This window comes from Papio anubis, chromosome 7 (assembly GCF_008728515.1).
Source record: "Papio anubis isolate 15944 chromosome 7, Panubis1.0, whole genome shotgun sequence".
Lineage (NCBI taxonomy): Eukaryota > Metazoa > Chordata > Mammalia > Primates > Cercopithecidae > Papio > Papio anubis.
The window spans coordinates 65,588,692-65,612,495 of record NC_044982.1 but is presented as its reverse complement, the minus strand read 5'-3'; the positions used below and the strand labels follow the sequence as shown (position 1 = coordinate 65,612,495).

The window sequence follows — 23,804 nt, the reverse complement described above, 5'->3', positions numbered from 1 at the left end:
ATAAACTTGTCTTACGGAGATCTGTTGTACAGATTATTTCATGACCCAGGTGTTAAGCTTAGTACTCACTAGTTAATTTTTCGGATCCTCTCCCTCCTCCCACCCTCCACTTTCCAATAGGCCCTAGTGTGTGTTGTTTCCCTCTAAGCATCTATGTGTTAGCATGATTTAGCTGCCACTTGTAAGTGAGAACGTGTGGTATTTGGTTTTCTGTTCCTGTGCTAGTTTGCTAAGTATAATGGCTTCTAGTTCTATCCATGTCCCTGGAAAAGACATGACCTCATTATTTTTTATGGTTGCATGGTATTCCACGCTATATATGTACTACATTTTCTTTGCCCAGTCTATTATTTGTGGGCATTTAGGTTGATTCCATGTCTTTGCTATTGTGAACAGTGTTGCAATGAACACAGGCATACATGTGTCTTCATAATGATTTACATTCCTTTGGGTAAATATCCAGTAATGGGATTGCTGGATCAAATGGTATTTCTGTGTTTAGGTCTTTGAAGTATCACCACACACTCTTCCATATAATGATGGCTAGTTCCATATAATGATAGTTGGTGACATTAGGTCAAAAATCAGGGCTATTTGTAGCTTTAAAGTGAGAGAAAAATGATTTATTGATGTGCTCTACTGTATAATGCATAATATAATATTTGTGATGCTATAAAAATTATGCAGTTTTAAAATGTCTCAAATTTATAAACATGCTACAAATTATTACCAATTTATGGCACTATTGATAGCAAAAGAAGACAATGACAATACGTTTTTGGCTTGTCAAAGCTCATTGGTTGAATTTTGTAAGAGTTTTATAAAAATTAACTATATTGTTATAGCTGATTTTAAATTTTCTTTTAATAAATTTCAGGAGATAGATATGAGGTGCCCAACTTTATGAATGTAAGTAACACCAGGGAATTGTACACTTATATGGTTAAATGCTAAATTTTATGTTACATGTATTTTACCATGGTAAAAAATTTTAAATACTCAAAATTGTCAAATAGTCAATAATCAAAGACTTTTATCATACAATTATTTAATAGTATTTGATAAATTATCAATACCAATTAAATATGGCATTGTGATGTATGTTTCTCACTGAGGTATTGCTACATAGAAATAAAATGGATTTAAAATTCTAAGCAAAGGAAAATTTATTTGTGTCCTATCCAGACAGGTACAAAAATGCATGTTGAAACCAAAACCTTTAAAATAAATCTGATAATAAGAAATAAACATGTTGAGATTTTGAAAGAAAATTTGTAGATGCTTGAAAGACATCATTAATATTAATAATTACAAAGAAGATTGCAGTTATTTCTGTCAGATAACAGTATGATATTGATACATTGATTTTATGAGGGGTTGAAGTTTGTAGGGATTCCCTCTTTGTCTTTACTCTGAGGATTTATATATTACTGTTATTCTAAGACTATGTCTTTCTCATAATACCATGAAGTGTCTGTGTGTTTGATACCTTCTGCATGTTGATAAATTTTGTTTTGACCTCTTCTAAATACCAATATGAAAACATGTTTATTTATTGAAATTCTGGATATATAGTATCATTCCAAATTATTTTGTTTTTTTCTAAGTACTTTTCATTATTTATTTTTTTATTTAGATTCAGAGGGTACATGTGCAGGTTTGTTACATGGATATATTACGTGATGCTGAGGTTTGGGCTTCAATTGAACCCATCATCCAAATAATGAACATAATGATGGCAGTGGCTGCAGCAAGGAGGTGTGACTGCGGCTGTGCACTACATGGAGCAGGTGAGAGCCCCACCCTCCTTGGAGGTCTATACTCAACCAAACTGTGGCTGTGGGTCTGAGACTCCTTGTGCTTTTAGGGGATCCAGGAACAGGCAGGATCTGCCCTCTGGGTGCAGCTGCAGCCCAGCCTCCCTGGGCCTCCCATTCCACAAGGCAGGAAGGAGCCAGAGACAAGCTTCTTCTGAGTTGGGGGGATGGGAGCTCCTAGGTGCAGCTGTGGGCACCCTCCCAGGTGCAGGACCTGGGCATCTCTGCAGCCTTCATGATTGGGTGCCCCAGGAAGGACCACCTCATCCGTGCAGGCCCAGGGGTGTCTGCTCCAACTGCTTGTCTTCTCTGTTCCTGGCACCCACTCCTATCTCAGAGTGGGGTTGGGGTGAAGCCCTGGGGCCATGAATGTCAGCAGGAGGTGAACAGAGTCTGAGGCAGAAGGGGGCAGGTTTCCCAACAAACTCCCACCCTCGGGCCAGAGAGGGCCTGAAGGCTGGGTGGTGGGCTGCCAGTCCCATGGACTGGAGTGGGAACTCATGGTGCCTCTTCCACCCCCATCCATGGCCACCCATGGACCAATAGGTACACACTTCCCCCCATCTGAGGTCCATAGAAGCCCTGAGCTCAGCAAGAGCAGAGCAGAGGATGGCCACAGGACAAAGAGGAGCTACCCTCTGCTGAGAGCTTCAGAGACCTGCAGAGATGTCCAAATGACTTGTCTGCAGAGAGGAGTTACCCTTTTCAAGGCCTCTTCTCTGCTGAGAGTTGAATACTCCATAGGAGGACCTGCCTACAGAAAGTAACTACCCACTGTGGGTCTCTGAGCTGCTTTAACACTAAATAAAACTCCTCATATTTTTCACTCTTTATTTGTCTGTCTGTGTACCTCATTCTTCCTGGATGTGGGATGAGAACTCGGCACAGGCACTGCAGCCACAGAGGTTTCCAGGCAGAAAAATTGACACCCCTGAGATCCCGAAACATTTTGGGGGCTCATCTGGGATCCGTGGAAGGGTGGGTAAAAGCAGCTCTGCTTTATGTCTTTTCTTTAGGAGTCTATAAACTCCACAATAGTCAAGATGAAGGAAAAGTACTGGGTATCTGTCAGCCAGTAAAAGTGACTAGTATGGCTGGACTTAAGACACAGGACAGGCTTGCTGGGGAGAACACTGTCAATCCTCCATCACTCTCAGGTGTTGGAAATGTTGGCTTTGTTCTAATCCAGTTTCCCTTCATGGAGGGAAGTTGTCACTTGGGACCAGAAGGAGGTCCTGGAGCAAGCAAAGGTATCTGGCTGAGGCCACACCTTGATGTAATGCAAAGGCCCCTGGACTAACTTCAGTCCCCAACTGCCTGTTAGGGTGTTGGCACTAGGCTCTTTAGTCTTTCCTATCGTTGTTTCCTTCACAACTATCATAGTTCCTATCTCTTTTATATACAATGTTAATGTTAAGGGTGCTGTTGCAAACCAGAGATATTATGGTGTAGAATGAGCATTTGGCTTAGTCAAAGTGTGAAATGGAAGGTCAAGAGTAACACAGATTAAGCAAAGTGTGCTGTGGTATTTGCAGTAAATTTGTAAGAAAATGCTTTTGTCATTTCCACTTTAGTGCCAAGCATCTTGAGGCACAAAAAAGCATTGCCTAAGGAAGGAAGCTTTTCTGTAAATACGAAGGAAAATGGTCCAAGGTCCCTTATGAGCAGGCCTTCTTTGTCTTGCAGGGTAACCCAGGCCTTTGCCAACATTGTCTGATTGATTCAGCCCTCCTAGTACCCATCTCAGGAGAGGCTGCAATGGGCAATCCCAGGGAACTGAGGAAGAAAATCCCAAAGTTACATCCATCAGGGAATCAACTCCCTTGGTCCTTCCTATCCAGGTGGTTTCTCAAGCTTACCCCAGCCTAGGAATTGTGGTTTTAGGCAAGTTCCACTCTCAACTGCCCCTATAACAGATGCCTAGTGAATATGGCCCCATTAAGGTCCAGGTCCCCTTTTCTCTTCAGGACTTAAGGCAAATTAAGGGGTATTTTGACTGATTTTCAGATGGCCTTGATAAATATAAAAAGGCTTTCCAGAGCTCAACCCAAGAGTTTGAACTCTTTGGATCAAATCCTGACCAACACTGAAAACCAGGCCACTCCTGGCAAGTGGCAGAGAATTTGGGGGATGAGCTTTATATCTTGTATAGGGCCAGGGAAGGGGAGGAGCCTTATCCAATTGGAAAAATAGCAATACTATTGGAGGACTCTAAATGAGACCCCCATAATGAAAAGGGACAATGGAAGAAAAAACTCTTTCAGGTGTGCATATTGGAGGGATTGTGAAGGACTGGACTTCTCAATTGCACTGGGTTATCCATAGTGGATCATGGACTGGATGGGAGTCCCACTGCCTTCCTGAAACAGCTAAGAGGAGTCTTGGTAAAACACACCCCTCTATCTCCTGATTCAATACAGGGACAGCTAATCCTAGGAGATGAGTTTATTACTTAGACAGCCCCTGATATTAGGAGGGAACAGAAGCAGCAGAAACAGGTCATAGGACCAGATAGTGCTTTGAAGGACATCCTGAAAGTGGCCACCATGATCTTTTGCAATAGGGATCAGAAAGCCCAAGAGAGGGAAAGGAGCTCTAACTGATTGGCTTAAAGAAAAAGGCAGAGGCTCTAATAGTCATCTTACAGGCTCACAAACCCCAGAGTTCCTAAGATGCACCTGTTGACTGTGCAAACGTGGACCACTGGAGGGCGGACTGTTCCCAAGACACAAGTCGGTGGGTCTAAGGCTGGTCTCCCTAATGGTGCAACAGGACTGATGGGTCTTGTGGTTCCTTTCCCTGGCTTTGTTGATTCAGAGTGCGATTACCATCTAGGAGCCCCAGGGATCGAGGGAAGGAGGATGGACCTCCTCCTGAACTTGAGTGGACCTTTCAGTTCTCCGCTTCAACCTAGGCCCCCGTCTCTTAACACAACCATGAGTGACATCTCAGAAAAAGCCAAGTCTCTTGGTGGTCACCTTCTTAGGTCAGGTCCCCAATTTCTGGGCCTCCCTTTATCTTTCTTGCAAATAGGAGATTGGCACATGAAAAATCTTACAACTACTGGATTTCTGTCTGTTTCTCTGTATGTGTATTATATATGTGTGTGTATATATATGTATTTTATATATATATTATATATATATTTATTTCATATGTGTCATGTTTCTATAAAAGAGCTCTGATTGGCTTAAAGAAAATAAGTGCTTAGATCAAATATTTTGAAAGAAAAATAAAGCTGTAATGCCTTTTAATTCATGGCTATCACTCTACTGGAGCAGAAAGCATGGGAAAGCACGGACTTATAAAGCTCATAGTAGGCCATTGCCTTGGAAAGAAAACATAAAGTGGCACTGGTGTCCACCTAAGGTCAGAGATGTCTGTCACTCCAAGATTGGATCTCAAAGAGGGATGTGTCGGGAGATCCTATGGACCTCAACCTCTCTAAAGGGGATTCTGTGGCAGAGTTTCTGAGGTCTACTACTAAACCATCCTTAGAACTTTCTCTCACAGTTGCAATTCTGTTTGGCCCCAATATTGTATGGAATCTGAAGTTTACTGTTGAATGGCAAAGTGGGATGGCATTGAATATATACAGGCTTTTGTGCTGCTGTTCTAAATGGGGAGACTGGTTAACATGTGATGTTCTCTTTGGTGCTGTTTGGCCCTACTCTTCTTTGGAGTCTGGGAGGCTGGGGTCTTTAAATCAAATTGCCATGATTTAAAGCAATTTGTGAATCCTACATTTTGGTTCAGTCTTCATTGGATTACCTATTGAGGCAAACAAAGCAAAACCAGTGAACTTGTATTGCTATCTCATGGCTTAGGATTCCAAGCTGTTGGTTCTTAGTTTGTGTGTGTGTATACATGTCCAGATGTATTTATTTGTACACTTATTGTTATATGTTGTGTCTACCAAATTGGCTTATAAGTAAAGGGACACTCATAAATTAAGAAGTAATTGTCAGCATATGTTTTTGACTGAATTTATATTTGTCTGTCATTATAACATGTAATAGAGACTACTGAAAATAGACACATGTAAGATGTGTAAGGAAAGTAAAATGTGTCTTTAGTAAAATAATATAAGAAGGCATGAGAATGTAAATTTCTGACTAGTTCACAGGGTTCAATGATTGTCTTAAATTAGATAAGATAAATCTAAAGGCTAAAACAAGTTATGGAAGGTTTATAAAAAATTAATTTTGTAAAAGGAATCCTGTGTGTGAACATATTGACTACATTTTTAAAAATTACTAGACTAACACAAGGGTGAAATTTAGTTCCCTCTTGAACAAAATTTTTGTGCAATGAAAGATTTTTGTGTGCAAACTACCAAAAAAATGAATGGCAGGACAAGAGATAGGTTATTTGGAAAACTAGGTCTTCCCTATTAATGAGTAAAGGTCTTTGCTTTTTAAAATAAATTTGAGTCATCATTGGCTAAATGAATATCTTATGATAACACGAAATTCTGTTAAGTGTTTTGAGACTTTTCAGCTTCAAAATTGTCTTTCCTAACCCCTAAATTTGGATGCTACAGAGGGCCCCTGGAGTGTTCAAAGGAGAAGTAAACAGGATTATTTGACATGTTTAGTTACACAGGATTGTTGAAATAAGGTAGTGCTTGATCTTCAGGTTATATTTTAGAGAAAAAATGTTAATGTGTTTTCCAAAATTGACTGAGATTTCTAGAGTTCTGTTGTCTGAGTTTCTGTTATCAACCATAATTAAGGTTATTGTGTTAGGTTTTTGCAAATCACAGAGGTGACCAAATTTGTTTGTCAATTGTGTTTTTGACTGTGTCTACCCTAGGACATTTTGACATCCATAGACAAATGTTGTCTTGTTTTGATCCCCTTCGAAGGATAGATTATAATCCTAAAGTGCAAGTTTCTGATAATTTTGAAGATTGTGAACAGGAATTGACTGTGTGAACTGAGCTATTGAAAGACTAATCTTTTTTGACTTTTTGCTTTTTGCATGGAACAATGCTGATTCTTATGTTCTGTTTTTTAGAATTGAGCTATATTTAGCTTCGACAAATCTAGGGTTTTTGACTAACCAGTCATCTCTGATTGAAGCTCAGAAGAAACAGGAATGAGCCATCAAACTCCAAATAGTCATGCAAATGGAGCTTCAGATGATGGCTCCCTCGTACTGGGGATCCTTAGACAGGCCCCTGAGAGACCTAACTGTCATTTTCCCAGAACAATCCCCCTAAGCAAGAAGCAGTTAAGAGCAGTCATTGTCTCTATCCTAACAGCAGTTAGGTGTACTGATCTCAGAGAAGGGTTAGGGCCATGCCCCGAGGCAATGAATAGCAGTGGGAGGTGAACAGAGTCCTATGGCCATGGCCACCCACGGACCTGTCAGCACAGACTTCCTCCACTCTGAGGTTCATAAAAGCCCTAGGCTCAGTCAGAGAAGGGCAGAGGATAGCCAGAGGACAAAGAAGTCAGAGTGATGGCGGGACGGGACAACCAGCTTCAGGGAGGAGTACCCTCTCTGTTGATAGCTGGAGACATGAGCAACTGGCAGGAAAGAGCTACCTTCTTTGCTTAGAGCTTCAGAGACCTGCAGAGATGTTTGAATGGAGAGCAACCTCCCACTCCAGGGCCTGCTCTCTGCTGACAGCTGAACACTCCATGGAATGATCTGCCTACAGAGTGGAGCTACCCACTGTGGGTATCCTCTGAGCTGTTCTAACACTACATGAAACTCTTCATATTCTTCACCCTTCATTTCTCTTTGTACTTCATTCTTCCTGGATGCAAGACAAGAACTCAGGCAAATGAACCACGGCCACAGAGGTTTCCAGCCAGAAAAATCCACACCCATGATATCCTGTAAAAATGGTATTCAATGGGTAGTTTTCCAACCCTTGGCCTCCTCCTTGCCTACCCCTTTTGAAGTCCCCATGGTCTATTGTTCCCACTTTTTATCTGAGTGTATCCAACATTTTCTTCTCACTTGTAAGTGGTTTTCACAAGTGAGAAGAAAATGGTATTTGGTTTTCTGTTTCAGCACTAATTTACTTAGGATAACTACCTCCAGGGGCATCCATGTTGCTGCAAAGAACATTCCTTCTTTTCTATGACTGTGTAATAATTCACGGTTTAAATGTAAAACAGTTTCTTCATCTAATCCACCATTAATAGGGATCTACACTGATTTCATGCCTTTGCTATTGTGAATAGTGCTGTCATAAACCTGTGAGTACAGATGTCTTTTTGGTAGAACAGTTTATTTTCCTTTGGGTATATATCCAGTAATGGGATTTCTGGGTCAAATGGCAATTGTATTTTTAGTTCTTTGAGAAATCTTCTTACTGCTTTTCAGAGAGGCTGAACTAATTTACAATGCCATCAACAAAGGGCAGGCATTCCTTTTTCTTAAAACCTTGACATCATCTGTTATTTTTTGACTTTTCTTTCTTTTTCTTTTTCTTTTTTTTTTTTTTTTTTTGAGACAGGATCTCATTCTGTCACCCAGACTGTCATGCAGTGGTGTGATCTTAGCTCATTGCAACCTCTGGCTCCCAGACTCAAGTGATTCTGCTGCCTTAGCCTCCCAAATAGCTGAGATTACAGTTGCATGCCACTACACTCCTGCTAACTTTTTGTATTTTTAGGAGAGATGGGGTTTCACCATGTTGGCCAGGCTGGTCTTGTACTCCTGACCTGAAAATATCCACCTGCCTCAGCCTCCCAAATTGCTGGGATTACAGGTGTAAGCCACCGTGCCTGGCCTTTTTTGGGTTTTTAATAACAGTCATTCTGATGGGTGTGAGATGATATCTCATTGTGGTTTTGATTTGTATTTCTCTGATGATTAGTGATGCTGAGTATTTTTTTCATGTTTGTTTGAGAAGTGTCAATTCATGTCCTTTGCTCATTTTAAAATGGGGTTATTTTAATGTTTCTTGTTGATTTGTTAAAGTTTCTTATGGTTTCTGGATATTAGGACTTTGTCAGATTCATGGTTTGTTAATACTTTCTCTCATTCTGTAGGTTGCCTGTTAAGTTTGCTGATAGTTTTCTTTTGCTGTTCAGAAGCTCTTAAGTTTAATTAGGTCCCAGTTGTCAGTATTTGTTTTTGTTGTGTTTCCTTTTAAGGACATAGTCATAAATTCCTTGTCTAGGCCAAGGTCCAGAAGAGTATTTCCTACGTTTTTTCTGGAGTTTTTATAGTTTGAGGTTTTGCATTTAAGTTTGATGCATCTTGAGTTACTATTTACATGGTGATAGGTAGAAGTCCAATTCTTCTGCATATGGTTAGCCAGTCTCCCAGCACCATTTACTGAATAGGATGTCCTTTCCTCACTGTTTATTTTTGTTAACTTGGTCAAAAATCAGTTGGCTGCAGGTATGTGGCTTTACTTCTGGCTTCTCTATTATGTTGAATTGTTCTGTATGTTTATTTTTATATCGGTATCATGCTATTTTGGGTAACATCACCTTATAGTGTAAAGTCATGTAATGAAATGCCTCTAGCTTTGGTCATTTTGCTTAAGATTGCTTTGCCTATGTTGACTATTTTTTGGTTTCATATAAATTTTAGAACAGATTTTCTCTAATTTTGTGAAGAATAACTTTGATAATTTGAAAGGAATTGCATGGAACCTTTGGTTTGCTTTTGAGCCAGTATGAATTCCAATGACATTGATTCTTCTAATCCATAAGCAGGGAATGCTTTTTTATTTGTGTCCTCTATGACTTTTTTCAGCAATATTTTGTAGTATTCCTTGTAGAGATATTTTACTTCCATGGTTAGATGTGTTCCTAGGTATTTTATTATTTTTGTGTTTTTTGTAAATGAGATTGTATTTTTGATTTGGTACTAAGCTTGAACATTATTTATGTATAGAAATGCTATTGAATTTTGTCCATTGGTTTGGTATCCTGAAATTTAACTCAAATCGTTTATCAGGTCTAGGAGACCTTTGTCAGAACCTTAAGGTTTCCTAGGTAAATAATTATGTTATCAGTGAAGAGAGATAATTTGACTTTCTCTTTTCGTATTTGAGTGCATTTTACCTGTTTCTTTTGCCTGATTGCTTTTGGCTAGGATTTCCATTTCTATGTTGAATAGAAGTGATGAGCGTGCCATCCTTGTCTTGTTCCAGTTCTTAGGGAGAATGATCCCAATTTTTGTCCATTAGATATGATACTGGCTGAGGGTTTGTCACAGATGGCTGTTATTATTTTGAGATATGTTCCTTCAATGCTTAGTTTTTGTGGATTTTAATCATGAATGGATGTTGGATTTTATCAAATTATTTTCCTGCATTTATTGAGATGATCATATGTTTTTTGTTTTTTTTGTTAAATTCTGTTAATGTGGGAAAATGCATTCCTTGTTTTGTATAAGTTAAACCACCCTTGCATCCACGGAATAAAGCCCACTTGATTGTGGTCAATTGTTTTTTTGATGTGCTGCTGAATTTGGTTTGCCAGTATATTATTGAGAATTTCTGAATCTATGGTCAGCAGAGATATACGTCTTTGGTTTTATTGTTGTTGTCTTTACAGGAGTTTGGTATCAGGATAATACTTATTTCATAAAATGAGTTAGGGAGAAATTGCTCCTCCCTGATATTTGGGAATAGTTTCAGTGAGATTGATATTAGCTCTTTTTTTAATGTCTGGTAGAATTTGGCTCTGTGTCTATTTCATCCAAGGCTTATTTTGGTTAGTATAATTTTTATTGCTGATTTAATATTGCAACTCATTATTAATGTATTCAGAGTTTTTACTTCTTCCTTGTCCAATCTTGGGAGGTTGTGTATTTTTCCGAATTTATCCATTTTCTTTAGATTTTCTACTTTGTGCCAATAGAGATGTTCCTTGTGGTCTCTAATGATTTTTTATATTTCTGTAGTCAGTGGTAATGTCACCTCTGTCATTTCCAATTGTGCTTATTTGAAACTTGTCTCTTTTATTCTTTGTATTTATTTAGTGATGGGTCTCTGGATTTTGTGTGTCTTTTTGAAAAGTAATTTTTTGTTTTGATCACCTATCTGTTGTTTCTTGGTCTCAATTGTGTTTAGTTCTGCTATAATTTTTAATATTGATTTTCTTCTGCTAGGTTTTGGTTTCGTTTGTTTTCATTTTGCTAGTTATTTTAGGTGCAATGTTAGGTTGCTATCAGAGAGCTTTCTACTTGATGTAGGCACTTAGTTCTATAAACTTTTCTCATAACACTGCTTTTGCTACATCCCAGAGGTTTTGGTATGTTGTGTCATCATTTTCATTTGTCTCAAAGAACTTTTTTCATTTCTGCCTTAATTTTCTTCAGGAGCAAGCTGCTTTGTTTTCATGTATTTGTGTGATTTTGAGCTTCTCTTTGTATTGATTTCCATTTTTATTCCATTGTAGTCTGAGAAGATACTTGGTATGATTTCATTTTTTAAAATTTGTTGAGACTTGCTTTATGACTGAGCATTTTCTGTGTGGATATGAGAAGAATACATACTCTGTAGTTGTGGGTGAACAATTCTGTATATGTCTAGTAGATCCAATTGTCCATGAGTAAAGTTTACTTTTAGAATTTCTTTGTTAGTTTTTGCCTCAGTGATCTGTCTAATGATGTTACAGAGGTGTTGAAATCTTCCACTATTATTATATGCCTTTCTAAGTCTTTCTTAGATATAATAGTAATTGTTTACAAATCTAGGTGCTTCAGTGTTTGGTGCTATTAAGTATACTTAAATCGACTTGTTGAATTGAATCCTTTTACATTAAGTAATTCATTTCCTTTCCTTTTCTATTGTTGTTAATTTAAAGTTTCTTTTATCTGATACAAGAATAGCATTCCCCATTCTGTATGATAGAACTTTCTCTATCCCTTATCTTTGGGCCTATGGATGTAATTACATGTGAGATGACTCTCTTGAAGACAGATGGTTGGGTCTTTTTGTTTAAATCCAATATGCCCCTCTGTGTCTTTTAAGTGAAGCATTTAGACCATTTACATTCTAGGTTAATATTGATATGTGATATTTTGTTAATTTCATGGTGTTTAGATTGTTTCTAGTTTTGATTGTGTAATTTTCTTTATGTGGTTTGTAGGCTGTGTATTCACTTGTGCTTTTATGATAATGAGGACTAAACTCTGATTTTCATCTAGCCCAAATACTTATCTAAGGGGTCTGGGGAGACATGCCATACAAATCAAAGATTCTCATTAGATGGGTTTTATTTAACACTATATATTGTGATTTACTTTCTAACCTGACTCTGGCATAACATTATGAGACAAGGAAGAAAATAAAAATATTTTACCTGAAACATATTTCTTTGCCATATTTTGAAATGGTCCTGCAAAGTTTTTCTTTGTGGGGGGAAATTTGCATTTGTAAATAACCTCTATTAACATAACTAGATACTTGCTTCCAGACCTTCCCAATCCTAAAGAGATTAATTAAGATCTGAAAGGGAAACACTTGTTATCTATTGTCTTCAAGGCAGCCAATATAAAACTTCAAAAGAACTCTTGTCTCCACAATCTTTGTCTTAACCTGAGCATTCCCTTTCTATCAATCCCAGGTCTTCAGACAAACTCAACCAATTGTCAGCCAGAAAATGTTTAAATTCACCTGTATCCTGGAAACTCCCGCTTTGAGTTTGAGTTGTCCTGCTTTTCTGGACCAAACCAATGTATTTTTTAAATGTATTTGATTGATGTCTCATGCTTCTCTAAAATGTATAATATCCAGCTGCACCTCAATCACCTTGGGCATATATTCTCAGGACCTCCCAAAGGCTGTGTCATGAGCCATGGTCTCTCATATTTGGCTCAGAATAAAATAAAATAAAATAAAATATCTCTTCAAATATTTTACAGCATTTGACTCTTTTCATTGACAACAAATGGCGCCCAACATGGGGCCTCAGAGAGGACCCAGGAGCCCCAAGCAGTTGTCCAAAATCAGAGCTACAGTACCAGTCAGAGCCAATTGAAGACTCACCGAGTTCAAACTTCTCCTTTGGTGGAATTGGTAAGTCCTCCTGAGCACCATACCTCCCATTTTGGTTGATGGTCCTCAATTTATTCTGAGCTGGTCTTTCTCTTAGGAATTTGTTGTTTAAGGATCATAATTTGAGTTTGTATATGCATTTCTAAAAGGTCTTCCCTATTGCCCTTTCTCTCAAAAGTAATCTCAATTTGGCTTATTTGCATGAGGAACTGAACTTGATTTTTCCTTAGGCCACAACTCAGTTCTTCCTTTTAAAAAAAAGTGTGGAAAAAAAAGTATCTAAGAATAAGAAAAAAACACGTAGAAAGACCCCCCCTTTTGGGCACTTTGTAGGTTTTATGGCACCTCTACTTCTTGCCAGAGTTTATGTAAAATGGAAATAATATGGTCTTTGTGCACATTTTACATTAAGGAAAAAGAGACCTAAGGTTGACCTGCAAACTACAGAATTTCTAAGTTTTCTTTCTCTATTTTATTTTCTGCCTGCTTTAAATCTGCTGTTACTTTCTACTAGGGGAAACAAAAGAAAACAAACAAACAAACAAAAACAACAACAACAACGACACCGTTTGGATCTAACAGTTTTTTGGTTTTTTTTTTCAACTTGGCAAATTTATGTTCATCTCATGGCCATAGTATTGAAGTAAAGCTATAGGATCTTTTTGTGTGTATGTGTATGTATGCATATATGTGTGTGTATATTTAATGGCCTTTTAAAATTGTATAATTTTACATTTAATTGGTAGTTAAATTTGTTTTAATTTCCCTCTGGCACACCAGACTTTTTCTCCCCATACCTTATGATGTAAATTTTGCCACTTGATCTTCATCTGAGTTGTTTCATTTAATAAGCAAATTTAGGGCTATTTAGCTGACTACTTTCTAGGGTGATGCAACATGTTATCAAGAATTTGAAAGGTCATCAAGGTAATGGACTAATGTGATAGGCTGTGGAAGGAAAAGCAATCAAAGTCTCTCTGAACTATATTATGACACAAAGCTGAAGAGTTGATATACCCTAGAGGTAGGACAGTAAAGGTATATTGCTGGCCTTGCCAGCTGAAGGCAAATTGCTTCTGGTGAGCCTTATGGACAGGAATGGAGAAAAAGGCATTTGCCAGATCAGTGGCTGTATATCAGGTACCAGGACATGTGTTAATTTTTTCAACCAATGAAACCACATCTGGTACAGCAGCTCCAATTGGAGTCACCACATGGTTACATTTATGATAATCCACTGTCATTCTCCAAGATTCATCTCTCTGGCACAGACCAAAGAGGAGAGTTGAATAGGGATGTTGGGAATCATCATCCCTGCATCTTTCAAGTCCTTGGTGGTGGCACTAATCTCTGTGATCCATCCAGGGATGCAATATTGTTTATGATTTACTATTTTTGCAGGTAGAGGCAGCTCTAATGGTTTCCATTTGGTCTTTCCCATCATAATAGCCCTCACCCTACCAGTCAGGGAGTCAAAGTGGGGATTCTTCCAGCTGCTAAGTATGTCTATACCAATTATGCATTCTGTGGTAAATGACCACAGGATGAGTCTGGGGACACACTGGACCAAATGTAAGTCAGAACTGAGATCAAACTCCATTAATTGCCTAACCTTCATAACCCCCTACTTTAACTGCCATACCATAATGATGTTTTGGGTACCCTAGAATCAATGTCAGCTCAGAGCCAGTGTCTAGTGGTTTCCAAAAGGTCTTATCATCTGTGTCTTATCAAATGTGTACCCCTATCCTCAGTACACATTTACCTGGCCAAATGGCCAAAGCATTGTCCATTCTCATGCTTCTATGAATAAATACCTGAGACTAAGTAATTTATATATATGTGTGTGTGTATATATATAAATTAAACATATATATATAAGTTTAATCGACTCACAGTTCCTCATGGATGGGGAAGCCTCAGGAAACTTAGACAATCATGGCAGAAGGGGAAGCAAACACATCCTTCTTCACATGAAGGTGGGAAGGAGAATAGCCAAGCAAAGTGGGGAAAAGTCCCTTATAGAACCACCAGATCTCTTGAGAACTCAGTCACTATCATGAGAACAGCATGAGGGAACCACACCCATGATCTAATAATCTCCCCTGAGGTCCCTTTCCCAATATGTGGGGATTACATTTCAAATTGCAATTCAAGATGAGATTTGGGTGGGGACACAGAGCCAGATCATATCATTGTGAACTAATGATTTAAATTTAAGACCTTAAACTATAAAAGTCCTGAAAGACAACTTAGGAAATACTTTATTGACATTGGCTTTGGCAAAAAATTTTGGCCAAGTCCCCCCAAAAAATGACAACACAAATAGAAAAGTGGCACTTAAATAAACTAACAGCTCCTGCAAAGCAAAAGTAATTATCAACAGAGCAAACAGACAAGCTACAGAATAGGAGAAGATATTCACAAACTGTGCATCTAACGCAGGTCTAACATCCAGAATCTTTATGGAACTTAAATCAACAAGCAAAAAACAAACCCATTAAAACTGGGCAAAAAACATGAACAGACACTTCTCAAAAGCAGCTGTAGAAAGCAGTGTCTATCTCTTCTTAGGAATTTTTTTTTTTTAGTTTGAAAACAAATGGATATTCAGCCAAATTGTTGGTTTAAGGCTACCTTTTGCCTGAGCTATTCAAATGAAGCATTTGAATTCTAGTCTACTGTATAAAAAATATATGCTTCTCAAAGAAAGATTGTGTGTCAATAAATAAAAAATATGAAAAATTGTATTGAGAGAAAGATAATCCCTGTCACATGTAAAGCCTATTTTTATGTCACAAACACTATTTTTTCTGAGCACAGCTTGTCATTTCTATGTTTTCCTCAATATTATTTTAAAAAAGCAAGTTGTGAATATAAGCGATGATTTGAAAAGCAAGCTTAACATAATAGTCTTCAACATTCCTGTCATCTTCCAATTAAAACTAATAGGATAATGTATGATGACAGTACAAGTCAATATTAATGGCACAATTAACTTTCTAAATTGAAAATATAAAACTTGTGACAAGGTGAAGCATTTTTGCTTGGTTTATTTTTGTTTTGCCTTTTACTGTTTTCATTTAAGCAACTAAATATTTGTGGATAGCAGCCAAAACAAGTTTATCTTCTATGAAATTTCATTTTTTAGAATTTCTAGGGTCATCAGTGGTTTCCAGTATGCAGAGAAGTGATTATAAAATTACAGAAATATTTTAATCTATTTAGCTAAGGGTTCTTTGAAATTACAAATCATGTAAAGCAGATTACATTAGTCATCATTTGCAAAGGATTTACTTTGTGTAATGTTACTTTTTACATATGTGGCAAACTTATTCAATGATGCTTCAATTGCTTAAAATATTTTTGGGTATATAGCTTCTGAAACTTTCTCCAAAGATATGATTAAACCACAGAATATGACCATATCTTCACACCCTTTCTGGACAAAATTATTATTTCTAACATTAGATTTATGGTTTCTAAAAAATTAATTATATCTCTAAATAATAGCAAATCCTTTCCTGAAGATAATGTAGCTCTTAAAATTAAAACTATTGATTCATATTTTATCCATTGATAGAAAAAATTCAAAAATAATTTCAAATAATAATTGTATTATATGTTTCCTCTAGTTGATTTTACAAGTTGTCATATGCTAAGAAGTATCTAAAAATTGAAATATTTATGTCTTTTTTATATTTAATTCAACTTCTTAAAGTAATTCTGAAAATAACTGAATAAAGTAATTCTGAAAAAAAACTGAAAATAACTTCTGAAAATAACTGCTTTTGCTCTTTAAGTAATTTTGTCACCTTTTTTCAGAATAACATATCAAATAATACATAACAACAGTCTGATAAGTAAAAATAATTTTACAAATGGTGTCACTGATATTACAAAATTGCTGAGAAAATATATATTATTAAATAATTCTCTTTTAATGAAAAAATCACTAAGTATATTTTTCTTCTCTCATTTTTGTATCTTTTCATCTAATTAATTAGTTGAATAAAATACACTTGACTGAACAAGGGTTTGAACTGCAAGGTCCACTTACCTGCAGAATTTTTTTCAGTAAATTTCTCCTGCCTTCCCCTTTACTTGCTTTATTTAATTTGCCTCTGCAACCTCTCAGACAGTAGGACAATAGGACCCTTCCTCTTCGTCCTCAGCGTACTCAACATGAAGATGATGAGAATGAAATCTTACAGGTGATGCAAATGATGATCTATTTTCACTAGTGAATAGTGAGCTTATTTTATCTCCCTTTTGATTTTCTTAATAACATTTTCTTTTCTCTAGCTCACTTTTTTGTAAGAATAGAGTATATAATACATAATAACATACTATATATATTAATTGACTTTATGTTATCAATAAGGCTTCTGGTTAACAGTTAGCTTTTAGTAGTTAAAATTTGGGGGAATCATATATTATATGCAGAGTTTTGACTACACGGTGAGGGGAGTTGGTGCCCTTCACCCATGCATTATTCAAGGGTCTATGTACTATTCAACACTAATTAACACTTTTTGGCAGAACCTTGTCCTAAAAATAACTCCGCCTTATTTAAGTATCCATTATACACGATAAATATTTAAAATCATGTGAAAGAAATGTCTGACTTCCTAACAATTTAAGTTCTGGCATCAGAGTACCTGCGTTTCAGTCTAATTGTAATTTTTGTTACCTTAGAAACATTTTACCAGTCTCCTTCGGTAAACATCCGGGCCATGGTGATAGTAATAATGATACATATCTTATGATGTTGGTCTGGGAATTAAATTAAAAATTTCATCTAACTACTTAGCACTTTATCTGTCATTTAGAAATTTTATACTTTTTCTTCATGATTTTCTGCCCAGGACCATATGTTCAGGTGATACAAATTATTTTAAACTTGATCTTATAAAAAATAACTATTAACAATAGTAAATATTAAATTTCTGCAACTAAATAAGCATTTGCAAAAGCAAATAAAAGACTTTAAATTCTCTTTTTCTTAATCTTTGTTCTGGAGCTTTCGTGTATTAACTTTGAAAGATGCAAAGCATCATTTTATTTCTTTGTTTCTGCCTCATGAACACTGACTTCTTGAATACAGAAAAATAATTTGGTGCTGATTGCAGATTTTCTAGCAATTTATTTTTCTGATGCATCATGCTTGTTTGATAATAAGCACATCTTTATTTTCTGTTTGCAAATTTTATAGTGTAATTTTAGAAGTAGCCTACATCAGGCATCTCAAAATTATGAATGGCTTTTAAGCTAGTACATCGAAGTCATTTCACTTTTTGTTCTTATATTTATTCATTTACTAAACCACTAGAGGGAAGCAAAGCACATCATCCTTTTCCATAGTGAATGCCAGTGATTGGGTTACTAGACCTTATCAAGGCTCTGGCTTTCATATTTAATCTAGCAGCTATGCTCTTCTTCTCTCAGAGTCAAAGTAAAGGCAAGATAATATTCCTTCAATTACTTGGTTTTCAGTATGCTAATAACCTTTAATCTCAGCTACATTGTTGAGAGCTGAAACAAGAATAAAGAAACTCTGGGTGTAGACTTATATCCAAATGTCCCTATTGGCAAATAAGGAAGACATCTCATATAATGTGCCTTGAAATTGTTTCAAATATTTTAAGCAAAAAATAATATATATGTCTACTAATTCACATAAATTACTCTAAATTTGTATAAACATAAATATGAAATGCGAGATATAATATTAATAGCAAAATAATAACAATTTATATAAATGAAAGGCCAAACTAGTATTAGGTTTTACTTCCCCTTACTTATTTGTTCCTTTAAAAGAAAGATTGAAAGATAGATGATTCAATGCTTGTCAGATAAGGCAGGTCTTGAGAAATTACTTTTCACACCAAAATAAGATGAAAAAATGTCATGATAATGGGAATCATTAAATTTCTTTTTCAGTTTTGCATGTGTTACTTTTGAGTAGGGTACAATTAAAGAAATGAAAATAGTTAATAAATAAATATAACACATTGGAGTGTAGTTTATAACATTTCTTTTCTTTTTATAATATATGTTTTTTATAGAAACTATGAATAAAGACATCACATTTTAAAAATTTCTAAGTAGCCATTGGAGGTACTTAAGCATGTTAAAAGACTAATAGCAATCGTGTATTTACCCTTATTTAGTACACATATGCTTAAGTTACAAACATATTAATTTAGCTTGCTGCTCCCCTTACCTAGTCCTCCAACCCACTATGTTCAACTCAATTATATATGTCTCATATGCTTTATCATTTGTATTTGGAGATATATTTTGTTGAGAGTTTTGAATTATAAATGATATTTTTTGTTGTAAATTCTACCAATACATATTACAAGTGTTACTTAAGACAGTTAGCAAAGAGTTAGTTTTAATCTTTTTGTCCATGCGTATCACTGTTATCTTCCTGCAAAATTACTGTAATATAGTTAACAGTGTGAGGATAATATTTCCAAAAGATTCTGGTATTCTGATCATAACCGTGATTTTGTTGTATTAACTAAGATAGTAATTTTTTCATGGATTTTTAAAATATTTTAATTTTTAATTCTAACACATTTCAAACATAAAATAATTTGACATATAACCTTATGTTCTTCTTTGTAATTAAACCTCCATTATATTACCTTTAGCTCATTTTATTTTACCTTTTAGAAATAAAATATTGCAGGCACAGGCAAAAGTCCACATACTGATTCTTTTCTCTTTCTCATTCCCCAGAGCTAATCAAATGTCTGAAATTGGCATCATTTCTATATTTCCTACTATTATTGTGTATATTTTAATATGTAATATTCATAGCAAATATAGCATTGCTTTGCTCTGCTCCTTGAAATGTTACATGATAATGGACACAATAAGCTGTTTATGATTTTATATGTAAATGTAGAGGAGTGAAATTGGCCAGTATTACTCCAGCTAAGTATTGTCCTTTTTGATTTTAGTATGAAATAAAATGACACTAAAAATACATACTTGGGGTTCAAGTTCTGGATAAGCTATATAGTCATATGCTACCTTGTGTCCTAAAATAAGCATTAACTCTAATAAGTAAATAGAGTAGGTAGAATAACGAAGACCAGAATACAAATACCATAAAAATTTCAGTGAATTTATCATTTTTCTCCTTCTGGAGTCTCCCTGGCTTGAAATCATTGCACCAGAAGAGGCACTGGGACACAGAGGTAATTTCAAGAAATATCCTCTACTTCCTGATAAAGGAATGTGAAAGGAAACTTTTAACACTTAGAGACCGTGTATTCTTACATTTTTGTTTATTTTCTTTTCTCCATTCTTCTTTGTGCCAGTCCTCAAACAAGTATAGAGAGATGACTCTGAGTTTGATAAGAAGTGTATACTGAAACACTAGAGCTAGCATCCTACTTAAAAATTAGTGATTTTTTTTTTTTTCCTGAGAGTGGGAACATGTCATGGTTATCTACTCTTAGTACTCTTATTCAGCATAGAACTACAAGTTCTACAAAACAAAATAAAGCAACAATGAATAAATGAATGAAACAAAAGGTATTCATATTTAAAAGGAAGAAATCAAACTATTTTTGTTTACAGGTGAAATTTTTTTTGTATTAAGAAAATACTGAAGAATCTACAAAACAAACAACAACAACAACAAAAACTGGTAGAGTTAAAAAGGAAATTCATAATGGTCATAGAATACAAAATTAACACACAAAAATGTATTGTATTTCTACATACTAGCAATCAATATATGGACACCACAACTTAAATGATGCAGTATCACTTACAATTGTCCTAGACGTAATTCTAACAAAACATGTAATAGATTTGTATCTTAAGACTACAAAGTTCTAATGAAAAAAATAAAAGATATAAACAAATCATACCATGTTTAAATAAAACATACAGTGTTCATAGATTGGAAGACAGAAAAGAAAGATTTAAATTCTAACCAAATTAAACAGATTTAAACCAATTCTTATAAGAATTCTTGGAAGATTATGTATAGAGAGATACGCGATTATTCTAAAATTTATGTGGAACTGCAAAGGAGATAGAAAACCAAATTATTCTTAAAAAAAATAATAAAATAGGGGCTGGGTGTGGTGACTCATGCCTGTAATGCCAGCACTTTGGGAGGCCGAAACAGGCAGATAATGATGTCAACAGATCAAGTCCACTCTGGCCAACATGGTGAAACCCCGTCTATACCAAAAATACAAAAGTTAGCTGAGTCGGGTGGTGCATGCCTGTAGTCCCAGCTACTTGGGAGGCTGAGGCAGGAGAATTACTTGAACACGGGAGGTGGAGGTTGCAGTGAGCTGAGATTGCACCACTGCACTCCAGCCTGGAGACAGAGTGAGACTCCATCTCAAATAATAATAATAAACTAGGATCATGGTACCTGAAATTATTATCACATAATTACAGTTATCAGTTGGAATTTGTGGAAGAATAAACATTTTGATTAATGAAACAGAATAGAGGACTCAGGGATGAACTCTCAACTGAATTTGACAAAGGAACAAAATTAATGAAATGTTAAACTAAATTAAATTTGGCATAAAGCTACCTCCATACTTTGAATCTCTACCTAGAAAACTGCAACCTAACTTATTATGTAAACTGAAATATTTCTTAAGAGTATATTCTTGTAACAAATAGTTGAGTCCCAGTCAATCACAGTAACTGAGCTTCAGTCAATCACAGGTTGCCAACTGCTAAGACCATGTCCATATAAGGCAAGTGACTAATCATACCATGTACAAATAAGTCAGCTATAACTGATCAAGCTGTTTCTCTACAACACTTACTTTTTCTCTATAAATACTTCCTGTCCACATTGCTGAGTGGAGCTTTCTGAACTTCTCATTATTTTGAGGGCTGCCCAATTTATGAATTATTTTTGCTCAAACACATTTTGCTAAATTTAATTTATCTATGGTTTTACTTTTAATAGAAAGAAAGATAGACTTTTACTAGAGTAATAGGACTCTCAAAGGCAAAACAAAGGTTAAAAAAAAAAAAAACTAATCTAAACATTACATCCTATACAAAAATTAACTCACAACACATTACTATACAAGACATAATGTTACAAATAATATATTACAAATATACAAAACAATATTGATATGGCTTGCCTCTTTGTCCCTGCCCAAATCTCATCTTAAATTGTAATCCCCATGTATTGGGGACAAAAACTGGTGGGAGGTGATTGGATTATAGCTGCAGTTTCCCCTATTCTGTTCTCATGATAGTGAACGAATTTTCATGAGATCTGATGGTTTTACAAGTGTCTGACATTTCCCTGCTTGCTCTTCTCTCTCCTGCCACCAGGTGAAGAAGGTCCTTGCTTCACCTTCGCCTTCTGCCATGATTATTAATTTCCAGAGTCCTCTCTAGCCATGTGGAACTGTGAGTCTATTAAACTTTCCTTTATAAATTATCCAGCCTTGAGTAGTATCTTTATAGCAAGCGTGAGAATGGACTAATATAAATACTATAAACACTTTATGAAAAAAAGTTGAGAAAATCGTCAGAACCTAGGGTAAGCTAAGAGTTCTTAGACTTAACACTGAACTGTGATCCCTAAAAGAAATACAATCTATAATTTGGACACAATAAAAATTAAAAACTTATTCAGTTAAGTAGATGAAAAGACAAGTTACAAAATATTCATGCCCAAATTACGGAGGCTGAGGCAGGAGAATGGCGTGAACCCAGGAGGCGGAGCTTGCAGTGAGTGGAGATCGCGCCACTGCACTCCAGCCTGGGCGACAGAGCGAGACTCCTTCGCAAAACAAACAAACAAACAAACAACAACAACAACAAAAAAAAACTCTCAATAAAACTGTTCTTGTATAGACAAAATACATGAACAAATATTTTACTGAGTAGAGTGCTAAAAGGTAGAAAATAAGCACATAGAATGCTGTTTATTATCTTAGTCTATTAGGGAAATGCAAATTAAACCATAAAGAATTATAAATACACATCTGTATATACATTATAATGGCTAAAATTAAAAGTAGTGGCCACACCAAAGGTTGGCAGAAATATGGAGAAGTTGGATTACTCAAACATCTCTGAAGGAATATAAAATGCTTCAGTCATTTTATACTTTGTGAAACAAATTGGCAATTTGTTAAAAATCTAGAAGCAATTACTAAACACTGAGCAGGTGGAATCCTACTTTCAGAGAAATGAAAACTTATGTTCACCCTCAAATTTGGTAATGGATGTTTGTTCATAGCAGCTTTATATGTAATAGCCCACAGCAAGAAGCAACCGGTATGTTATTTATGGGTAAATCATTAAACAGACTGTGTTATATACATATCATGAAATACTACTCAGCAATAAAAATGAATAACTGTTGATTCAAGCCACAACTTCTATGGATCTCCAGAGAATTATGCTGAGTAAAAAATAAATACACCCCAATCCCCAAAGATTAATGCTTTATGATACCTTTTACATAATACTATCGCAATGGCAGAATTGTAGAGATGGACAAAAGTTAGTGGTTGTTGGGTGTTAAGAACAGGACACAGATTGGTCAGAAAATGGGTAGTTATAAAAGGGGCAGCACAAGAAATTATTGTGGTGGTAGACTTGTCCTGTATCTTGTCTGAATGAATGCCAATATCCTGGTTGTGATATTGTACTATATTTCTGCAAGGTATTACCACTGAGATATTGGGTAAAACGTACAAGCGATGTTTCTGTATTACTTTTTACAATTTCATGTGAATCTTCAATTAAATAAAAAGTATAAATAAAAATAATTTTGATCACTTTATTCAATGAGATAAATCTAAGATTTAGAATTTTACTGGAGAAGTGGAAACTAAAAGCAACAGATACGGAAAAATATAAACCATAAAACTGAAAAATATAATATATAATATTAACAAGTAAGGTGATCTATTTAAGAACATATTAGAGGCAGATGAGGAGAGAATTAAGAAAATGTTGGATAAAATAGTCAAAGT

General features: G+C 35.6%; 1 long non-coding RNA gene across 1 annotated transcript in view; it reads left to right on the top strand.

Annotated features, from left to right (window-relative positions):
- Positions 1 to 1,124: 1,124 nt before the first annotated feature.
- Positions 1,125 to 23,804, top strand: part of LOC110743773 — a 49,198-nt gene continuing 26,518 nt past the window's right edge. Inside the window, exons 1-2 of the long non-coding RNA XR_002523335.2 lie at positions 1,125 to 1,790; positions 12,666 to 12,819. This is a non-coding gene — a long non-coding RNA (uncharacterized LOC110743773). The remainder of the gene's footprint in view (positions 1,791 to 12,665; positions 12,820 to 23,804) is intronic.